The following is an 11,523-nucleotide window of genomic DNA, read 5'->3' on the forward strand; positions in this document are numbered from 1 at the left end:
AGGAAGCAACCTGCTGCTGTCGGTGGTTGGACCGTGGCGACTCTGTCAGGGTCATAATATGGAGGCTGTACCGGTGCTTTGATGGCGGTCTGACTGCCATCATGAGTCTGGCGGTACCAGGACTGCCAGACCCGTAATGAGGCCCCTAATGTGTGAGAGCAACTGCCAAAAGTTTGGGTCTGGGTGGTTTGGTCCATTGAGGTTTAGAGTAGTAAGAGTGGTGTTGTCAGTTGTAAGGGTGTAACACTGCTCTGAACTGTATTGTTGAAAGTGTATAACAATGCGTAAAGACTTATAAAAGAGGATGATAACACACATTTTGTTGGTCGTGGTAGGAGAAGAAAACAGCTCCCCAACCTATTGATTTTTTAAGTTTAGCAGCCTCCAATATATCAAGATGCATCTCTTGTAACAAAGCTAAATAGCATTTCAAACAAGCTAGGTGAGATAAAAACAAGCTGATGTTTGATGGAGATTTTAAACCTCTTGACATTCCATGTAAGTGTCCTAAGTTACATTAAGAAATAGTTAATAGCTGATTAATTAACCCGTTAAATGCGGGCGTCGGCCACTGGCCGACGCCCACACTCCCTCCCTGGTGCGGGTCACGACCAGTGGCCGACACCAGGGAGGGGGTTAAAAATCCTCCGGTGCAATGCACCGGAGGATTTTTTTTTTTTTTTTTTTTTACCGTAGGAGACGCGGAAGAGCTTCCGCGTCTCCATCCCACCCCCCTCCCGCCCCTTTATGACGTCAGCGCGCCGCGAGGCGCGCTGACGTCACATTTTTTCCCCACCGGAGAAGGAGAGACGGAGGTAAGCGTTCTTTCCTTCTCCGGTGGGGAAAAAAAGGCCAAAACGGCCTCCCCAGATGCCAGGGAGGCATCGATGGAAAGGGGAGGCTTTCCCCTTTCCATCGATGCCTCCCTGGCACCGTTTCCTGGCCGTGGATCGCAGCGCGGCTGCGATCCACGGCCAGGAAACGCCACTAGGCACCAGGGATCTTCTTTGGGGGGGTCGGCCCCCTCGTAAAAGGGCCACCCCCCCCCCCCGGCAATATTTTAATTATTTATACTGTTTTGGGGGGCGATCGCGCCCCCCACAAAAAAAAAGAAAGAAAAAAAAGAAAAAAAAAATGGCGGGGTCGGCCCTTGGAACACGGGCCGACCCCAGGGGAAAAAAAAAAAACGTAGTTTTGCCTGGGGAGGCCGATCGCCCCCCCAGGGTAAAAAAAAACAAAAAAAAACAAATTGTTGGTGGTCAGCCCTTAGGGTGACCATCAATGGGGCCATTTTTTTTTTTATACATGTGTGCTTTGCCGAGGGCAAGCACACATGTATAAAAAGAAAAAGATTTGTGACATGAGTCTCATATATATGTGTATATATGTATACACATATATATATCTATATAGATATATATATCTATATAGATATATATATATATATATATATCTATATAGATATATATATATATATATAGATATATATATATAGATAGATATATATATTTTTTTCAGGACAAGCATTGCAGCGTCCATGTGCTGCTTTTCTGACTTGTTGGTGTGTATCTGGGCTTCTAACAACGCCCACCTCACGCCCATCACTACCACTCCTTTGATGGCATTGGAAAATGATTTACCTTTGTCCCTCCTTGGGGAGGTTTTGCTACCGCCTTGGCCCCTGGTACATGGCTAATTGCACTTTTGCTGTTACGTTTAACTGCGAGCGAACTTCTTTTCCTTTTGTGTAACTCTTCACATGATGCTCATGGTGGCCATGGCGCTGTGAATCGGCTCTCTTATGTGAAAGAGTTTAACTTTAAATTATCAATTTATGTGGCAAGAAAAGTTGGGTTAGGAGTTTATAACGCTAATAGCTCTAACTCGAGCAGATGCGAGACCCATTGCATTGTAAATGCTTGTTATTCTTGTGTGTGTTGTTTTATAATGGTGAACAATTTCACCGCACTCCACGAGGACCGTGATCAAGACTCCTTGGTGAGTTGAAACACGTTGGTGGTTATTGACTGCAATAAAATACACGCTTATTTGTACTTCATGGAGTGCGGTGAAATTTTTCGGCATTAGATAATTTCTAGATTGGTCTTCCCTGTCACTGGGCACCGGCAGTGAAGTGTGCCGCCCAGCAACCCTTCAACCACTTTGTTTCTAAACATATAAATATATATATATTATTATATATATATATATATATATATATATATATATATATATATATATATATATATATACACACAATATGCATGCATGCATGTCTTTTCTGTAGTGGCAGTTTTGCTGGATAGTACTGAGGGAATTAGAAGAGGAGGTAATGGGAGGCAGAGCACCAAAAATGACTGTTGCACAGGGTGTGTGGTAAGGTGAAGTAATACATTCTTTTTTTGTTTTTTTCAGTGTTTTCAGAGAATATGCAGAATTGGAGAAGAAGCGAAGGTAAGGTGACGACATTTCCTGTTGTACACAACAAACATACCAACAAGCAATTTTGTGACTATCTGCCTTCTACGTAGGATAGTAATTTAGAGGGACAGTTTAGCCAGTTGCAGAGATGGCGTCTCGTTGGATGACTGCTGATCAAGCCCTAGCTCGGGTTATGGAGGACAGTTCTGATGTAGGCTCAGAGACTGAGACAGCAGACACTGAGACAGCATCTGAGGGAGAGGACAATGGGGCAGATTCTGGGAGTGATTTTTCAGTCGGCGGAGTCCCATCTGACGACACCTCTTCCAGTGAGTCTGAAGGAGACAATGACGACATCCGTGCTGTCCCTTCGCAAGCACATTCTGGGCAGCGGGACCACATTGGGTTAGCCGAACCCAGAGAGCACGTGCTTGCTGCCGCAAGCACAGAACGAGTGCTCTCTTGGCAGCCCCCCTGTTTGGTTCAGCCCCAAATTCCACCTTTTACTGGTGACGCTGGATGTAAAGTCGATACAGCTAACTTTTTGCCAGTCGACTACATCTATCTGTTTTTGGATGTTGACTTTCTTCAGAAAGTTGTGCAGCAAACAAATTTGCGTGCAGACCAATTTCTGAGGGAGCGCGGAGGCACTCTAGGGCCCCGTTCTAGGGCACGCCAGTGGACTCCCACTTCGCTGGCGGAGTTGAAGATATTTTTGGGCCTTACCCTCAAAATGGGGTTAGTACAGAAACCCACCTTGCAGTCCTACTGGACGACTCGCACGGTTTGGGTAACTCCCATCTTCGCACCATACATGAGCAGAGATCGTTTTTTGCTACTGCAGCGCATGCTGCATTTCAATGACAATTCTGCTGCATTGCCCCGGGACCATCCAGATCATGACAGGTTGTTCAAAATTCGGCCTGTCGTGGAACATTTGTCTGCCAGGTTTCCAGAGATCTATACTCCTGGAAAGAATATAGCAGTCGATGAGTCCTTGATCCTGTACAAAGGACGGCTGCTTTTCAGACAGTACATTGCGAGCAAAAGAGCTCGCTATGGCATAAAGCTGTACATGCTGTGTGAGAGCTCTACTGGCTATGTGTACAGCCTGAGAGTGTATACAGGGAAGGATTCTACCCTAAACCCTGTAGGTTGCCCTCCCACGTTAGGGGTCACAGGTAAGATTGTATGGGAACTTGTCCATCCACTTCTTCACAAAGGTTATAACCTTTATGTGGACAATTTCTATACAGGAGTAGAGCTGTTCAGTGAGCTCTACAAAGCTGGCACTGTGGCCTGCGGTACAGTTCGTTGTAACCGCAAAGGATTCCCGCGGGAGCTTGTTTGCAAGAAGCTCCAGAAATCACAGAGTACTGCATTGCGTTCTAACGAACTGCTCGCAGTCAAGTTCCTAGATAGACGTGATGTATACGTGCTCACTACAATTCATGATGAGAGCACTTCTCCCATCACGGTTTGGGGTCAGATGGCCGAAGTCCACAAGCCCATCTGTATACGTGATTACAATAAGTACATGGGTGGAGTGGACAAGAACGACCAGGTTCTTCAACCATACAATGCGTGTCGTAAAACTCGCACTTGGTACAAGAAACTGTTTACCCACCTGATTCAGATGGCAACATATAATGCGTATGTTGTTTACCGTCAGACAACAACAGGAAGACTCATGACTTTCCTTGACTTCCAGTTGTCTGTAATTGAAAGCCTCACTGCTGTTACTGAAGAAGCAGCAGCCTCCACCTCATATGTTCTGGAGGATGTGGCAAGGCTGCAGGAGCGACACTTTGCTGATCGCATACCTAAAACACCCAAAAAGGATCGCCCATGTCGTCGCTGTAAAGTGTGCTCAAAGCATGGAAAGCGGCAGGAGAGTCGGTATTACTGTCCCCAGTGTCCATCACAACCAGGCCTCTGTATCCCTACTTGCTTTACGTTGTATCATACTAAAGCAAAGTTCTGGGAAATCGACTGAGGTTGAGCTGCTGTTGGGTAATCCTTTCAGTGGCAGTGCATGGATACCGAACGTCCATGGGCCACTGCTTCGTTAGGCAAGGAGCCACAGAATTTTACTTCATCATGGACTTCCTTTTGGCGTGGTCGGTGTTCTGTTCAATTAACATGCATTTTCTTCCCCCTACTGCATATACTAGTAGACAGAACATATGCCACATTGCCACGGAGTACCCTTTCTTCACCTGCAAGTCTTCCTTACTTTCAACGGTAGATATGCTCTCTCAGTTCGAGAAATCACTTTGTAGGGCATACTTGGAAGCCCCCAACTTGCTTCCACAAACTAGTATAGGTTCACTTGGCTATTATACAGGATTAGCCAGGACTCTGATGAGAACAGAGACATGGATGGGTAAGGAAAGCTTATGGTAGGAGTGCCTTCACAGGGTTATTGCACAGGTAGAAGGCAGATAGTAAAGGTAGTACAGATGTACATCATCTACACCTATGGATTCAAACCCATTGGTGCCATCCCAGCACTAAAGGAGAATGACTTGTATAGGTCAGTGTTTGACCTGCTTTTCATGTTCATCCTCCATCAGAACTTAGTAGATGTTCAGTTTGCTGTATAAGTGCATTATAGTCACATCACTGCACATAATGTTGGCTGGGACATATGCTACGTTCTCATGGACTCCCCTATGTACCAAACACTACCCTTTTCCATAGCCTATGACCTTCTCTTTAGGGAACATCATGAGAAATCCCCAGCATGTCTCCCTTAGTTTCAAAGGTAGATATGCTCACTCAGTTCGAGGAATCGCTTTGTACGGCATACTCGGACACCCCCAACTTGCATCCACAAACTGGAAGGAGTTGGATTTAGCACAGAGATTGCGCTAAAGGCGCATGAAAAACATGTCTTCCTGAGCCTCAGGTGGCTGTCACAGGAGTCATTAGTAAAGGTTTGTTACGCGTGCATTTGGTAATGTTAAGGAAGAAGGAGGCAGGTAGCCTATGACCTTCTCTTTAGGTAACAGCATGAGAAATCCCCAGCATGTCTCCCTTAGTTTCAAAGGTAGATATGCTCACTCAGTTCGAGGAATCGCTTTGTACGGCATACTCGGACACCCCCAACTTGCATCCACAAACTGGAAGGAGTTGGATTTAGCACAGAGAGTGCGCTAAAGGCGCATGAAAAACATGTCTTCCTGAGCCTCAGGTGGCTGTCACAGGAGTCATTAGTAAAGGTTTGTTACGCATGCATTTGGTAATGTTAAGGAAGAAGGAGGCAGTTACTTGACAGGTGGTAAAATGTAGTCAAACTTAATCCGTTCTGTGGCGTGTGAATGTGATGGGCCCTTGTCTGGCAGCGGTAAGTTAATGTGAGTGGAGTGATTGATTGGATTGGGCCCGTGGCTGGCGATATGAAAGGGTTGTTTGTTGTGCGTGAATGGCGTGTGAATGGACCATAAAGAGGTTGGTGCCTGGACGCGGCTTTATGGCCCACCTTCAGAAGGCTTGGTTTCAACATTCAGATACTTTGATAAGTAATCATGCTTTAAAACCATAATTTCTGGAGGTGCTAAAACCAACCAGTGTGAGTGGTGGGTTAACTTTAACAAACTAGTACCAGGGGAGACCAAGGGTGCAGGACTTGCATGGCTTTCACCAGTTTTCCTTCACCCAGAATCCCCTTGAAATTACATTATGTGCTTAAAAAACACATTTTCCTTGCATTCCAATGAGCAGAAGTCCAGGGATCTGCAGGTATCCTCAAAATTCCTACCACCCAGTGTTTCCCCACTTGTCCTGATAAAAACACAACCCCGCTTGTGTGCCTGCGCCTAGTGCCTGCTTCAGGAATGAATCACTCCAGGGTTAACAGTAGACCTCAAGCAAGGACTACCATTGACCCTTGTGTGATCCATTCCTGTCGCGGGCGCTAGGCCTACCCACACAAGTGAGGTATCGTTTTTATCGGGAGACTTGGGGGGACGCTGGGTGGAAGGAAATTTGAGGCTCCTCTCAGATTCCAGAACTTTCTGTCATCGAAATGTGAGGAAAACTTGGTTTTTTAGCCACTTTTTGAGGTTTGCAAAGGATTCTGGGTAACAGAACCTGGTCAGAGCCCCGCGAGTCACCCCATCTTGGATTCCCCTAGGTCTCTAGTTTTCAAAAATGTACAGGTTTGGTAGGTTTCCCTAGGTGCCGGCTGAGCTAGAGGCCAAAACCTACAGGTAGGCACTTTGCAAAAAACAGCTCTGTTTTCTGTGATGTGTCCACGTTGTGTTTTGGGGCATTTCCTGTCGCGGGCGCTAGGCCTACCCACACAAGTGAGGTATCATTTTTATCGGGAGACTTGGGGGGGACGCTGGGTGGAAGGAAATTTGAGGCTCCTCTCAGATTCCAGAACTTTCTGTCATCGAAATGTGAGGAAAACTTGTTTTTTTAGCCACTTTTTGAGGTTTGCAAAGGATTCTGGGTAACAGAACCTGGTCAGAGCCCCGCGAGTCACCCCATCTTGGATTCCCCTAGGTCTCTAGTTTTCAAAAATGTACAGGTTTGGTAGGTTTCCCTAGGTGCCGGCTGAGCTAGAGGCCAAAATCTACAGGTAGGCACTTTGCAAAAAACAGCTCTGTTTTCTGTGATGTGTCCACGTTGTGTTTTGGGGCATTTCCTGTCGCGGGCGCTAGGCCTACCCACACAAGTGAGGTATCATTTTTATTGGGAGACTTGGGGGGACGCTGGGTGGAAGGAAATTTGAGGCTCCTCTCAGATTCCAGAACTTTCTGTCATCGAAATGTGAGGAAAACTTGTTTTTTTAGCCACTTTTTGAGGTTTGCAAAGGATTCTGGGTAACAGAACCTGGTCAGAGCCCCGCGAGTCACCCCATCTTGGATTCCCCTAGGTCTCTAGTTTTCAAAAATGTACAGGTTTGGTAGGTTTCCCTAGGTGCCGGCTGAGCTAGAGGCCAAAATCTACAGGTAGGCACTTTGCAAAAAACAGCTCTGTTTTCTGTGATGTGTCCACGTTGTGTTTTGGGGCATTTCCTGTCGCGGGCGCTAGGCCTACCCACACAAGTGAGGTATCATTTTTATCGGGAGACTTGGGGGGACGCTGGGTGGAAGGAAATTTGAGGCTCCTCTCAGATTCCAGAACTTTCTGTCATCGAAATGTGAGGAAAACTTGTTTTTTTAGCCACTCTTTGAGGTTTGCAAAGGATTCTGGGTAACAGAACCTGGTCAGAGCCCCGCGAGTCACCCCATCTTGGATTCCCCTAGGTCTCTAGTTTTCAAAAATGTACAGGTTTGGTAGGTTTCCCTAGGTGCCGGCTGAGCTAGAGGCCAAAATCTACAGGTAGGCACTTTGCAAAAAACAGCTCTGTTTTCTGTGATGTGTCCACGTTGTGTTTTGGGGCATTTCCTGTCGCGGGCGCTAGGCCTACCCACACAAGTGAGGTATCATTTTTATCGGGAGACTTGGGGGGACGCTGGGTGGAAGGAAATTTGAGGCTCCTCTCAGATTCCAGAACTTTCTGTCATCGAAATGTGAGGAAAACTTGTTTTTTTAGCCACTTTTTGAGGTTTGCAAAGGATTCTGGGTAACAGAACCTGGTCAGAGCCCCGCGAGTCACCCCATCTTGGATTCCCCTAGGTCTCTAGTTTTCAAAAATGTACAGGTTTGGTAGGTTTCCCTAGGTGCCGGCTGAGCTAGAGGCCATAATCTACAGGTAGGCACTTTGCAAAAAACAGCTCTGTTTTCTGTGATGTGTCCACGTTGTGTTTTGGGGCATTTCCTGTCGCGGGCGCTAGGCCTACCCACACAAGTGAGGTATCATTTTTATCGGGAGACTTGGGGGGACGCTGGGTGGAAGGAAATATGAGGCTCCTCTCAGATTCCAGAACTTTCTGTCACCGAAATGTGAGGAAAACTTGTTTTTTTAGCCACTTTTTGAGGTTTGCAAAGGATTCTGGGTAACAGAACCTGGTCAGAGCCCCGCGAGTCACCCCATCTTGGATTCCCCTAGGTCTCTAGTTTTCAGAAATGTACAGGTTTGGTAGGTTTCCCTAGGTGCCGGCTGAGCTAGAGGCCAAAATCTACAGGTAGGCACTTTGCAAAAAACAGCTCTGTTTTCTGTGATGTGTCCACGTTGTGTTTTGGGGAAATTCCTGTTGCGGGCGCTAGGCCTACCCACACAAGTGAGGTATCATTTTTATCGGGAGACTTGGGGGGACGCTGGGTGGAAGGAAATTTGAGGCTCCTCTCAGATTCCAGAACTTTCTGTCATCGAAATGTGAGGAAAACTTGTTTTTTTAGCCACTTTTTGAGGTTTGCAAAGGATTCTGGGTAACAGAACCTGGTCAGAGCCCCGCGAGTCACCCCATCTTGGATTCCCCTAGGTCTCTAGTTTTCAAAAATGTACAGGTTTGGTAGGTTTCCCTAGGTGCCGGCTGAGCTAGAGGCCAAAATCTACATGTAGGCACTTTGCAAAAAACAGCTCTGTTTTCTGTGATGTGTCCACGTTGTGTTTTGGGGCATTTCCTGTCACGGGCGCTAGGCCTACCCACACAAGTGAGGTATCATTTTTATCGGGAGACTTGGGGGGACGCTGGGTGGAAGGAAATTTGAGGCTCCTCTCAGATTCCAGAACTTTCTGTCATCGAAATGTGAGGAAAACTTGTTTTTTTAGCCACTTTTTGAGGTTTGCAAAGGATTCTGGGTAACAGAACCTGGTCAGAGCCCCGCGAGTCACCCCATCTTGGATTCCCCTAGGTCTCTAGTTTTCAAAAATGTACAGGTTTGGTAGGTTTCCCTATGTGCCGGCTGAGCTAGAGGCCATAATCTACAGGTAGGCACTTTGCAAAAAAAAGCTCTGTATTTTGTCAAAAAATGGGATGTGTCCACGTTGTGTTTTGGGGCATTTCCTGTCGCGGGCGCTAGGCCTACCCACACAAGTGAGGTATCATTTTTATCGGGAGACTTGGGGGAACATAGAATAGCAAAACAAATGTTATTGCCCCTTATCTTTCTCTACATTTTTTCCTTCCAAATATAAGAGAGTGTGTAAAAAAGACGTCTATTTGAGAAATGCCCTGCAATTCACATGCTAGTATGGGCACCTCGGAATTCAGAGATGTGCAAATAACCACTGCTCCTCAAAACCTTATCTTGATCCCATTTTGGAAATGCAAAGGTTTTCTTGATACCTCTTTTTCACTCTTGATATTTCAGCAAATGAATTGCTGTATACCCAGTATAGAATGAAAACCAACTGCAGGGTGCACCTCATTTATTGGCTCTGGGTACCTAGGGTTCTTGATGAACCTATAAGCCCTTTATATCCCCGCAACCAGAAGAGTCCAGCAGACAAAACGGTATATTGCTTTCAGAAATCTGACATCGCAGGAAAAAGTTACAGAGTAAAACATAAAGAAAAATGGCTGTTGTTTTCAGCTCAATTTCAATATTTTTTTATTTCAGCTGTTATTTTCTGTAGGAAAACCTTGTAGGATCTACACGAATGACCCCTTGCTGAATTCAGAATTTTGTCTAGTTTTCAGAAATGTTTAGCTTTCCGGGATCCAGTATTGGTTTCACACCCATTCCTGTCACTAACTGGAAGGAGGTTGAAAGCACCAAAAATAGTAAAAATGGGGTATGTCCCAGTAAAATGCCAAATTTGTGTTGGAAAATGTGGTTTTCCGATTCAAGTCTGCCCGTTCCTGAAAGGTGGGAAGATAGTGATTTCAGCACCAGAAACCCTTTGTTGATGGCATTTTCAGGGAAAAAACCACAAGCCTTCTTCGGCTGCCCTTTTTTCCAATTTTTTTGGAAAAAACGAAATTTTCACTGTATTTTGGCTATTTTCTTGGTCTCCTCCAGGGGAAACCACAAACTCTGGGTACCATTAGAATCCCTAGGATGTTGGAAAAAAAGGACGCAAATTTGGCGTGGTTAGCTTATGTGGACAAAAAGTTATGAAGCCCTAAGCGCGAACTACCCCAAATAGCCAAAAAAGGGCTCAGCACTGGGGGGGAAAAGGCCCAGCAGCTAAGAGGTTAAGATACAAGACATAACAAAATGTTCAAAGCAATAGGGAAAAAAGGGAAGAAGAGAGAATGGAGAGTGTAGGAAAGTATGTGGAGGCATGCAATCTGTGAAAATAGGATACACAAAACTATGGCAACCCACAGGGACAAACATCCACAGTAACTTAAAATGAAAAGACAAAGGCAAAAGAAATACTGCAAATGGTGAAGGGACAGCGGAGAACCTAAGAGAGACAGACAGAGCACCTTTGGTGCATAAGCAACAGAATAAAGAAATAAGAAATATGTTATGCAGAAACAGCAATAGAGAGACGTTTGAGTATCTATGATGAATCTGTGCAAACGAGTGACAATATACAGATGTACTTGAGGTAGAAAAACTTAAAGAGGAAGACGACACCATGGCACACATGGAGGAGGACATTTGGAATTATACAAACTTAACAATAGGGGAGAGACAAGACGGAAAGTTGTAAAAGGATCCTATATAAAAAAAGAAAAAAGGTAAATAGACACCTAAAGAAAAACAGGCAATAAATGGCAATAATTTACAATAACATTGTCAAGTAAGAGAGGAGATAAACAAAAGAACAATGAAATCTTGTAGCAAGCACAAAACAGAGTACAACCCTAGATCCAAGGCTACTATGATAATATTAGCTAAAAAATTGAAAGATAAACAGCAGAGTAATATAGCAGTCATGTGATAGAAGACAACCCTAAATCCATGGCTTCTGCTTTATGTTGAATGATGACCTTGTAAGTCTGCAGGTTCTTCAAAAAAGTAATTTTAAAAGTAATTTTAATAAAGCAGGGGTGGAGTAAACCATATTGGGTATTCAGGAATTTCAGTTTAGCCCATAGGTCCCAAAATTGTTTTTGACAAGACCCTTAATTTCTCTATGACATTGTCAAAGACAGATGAGTGGGTGATTTAGTGGGAGATTCAACGTCTTTTTTAGGTTGTTTGATCAAAGTGGCCTTTTTAGATTTTTTGGGTATAGTGCTCCTCGGCTGGGCGGAGTATGAGCATTCCTTTAAAAGGACTGAACAATTATTTATGTTGAAAGAAGAG

This window comes from Pleurodeles waltl, chromosome 6 (genome assembly GCF_031143425.1).
Source record: "Pleurodeles waltl isolate 20211129_DDA chromosome 6, aPleWal1.hap1.20221129, whole genome shotgun sequence".
Lineage (NCBI taxonomy): Eukaryota > Metazoa > Chordata > Amphibia > Caudata > Salamandridae > Pleurodeles > Pleurodeles waltl.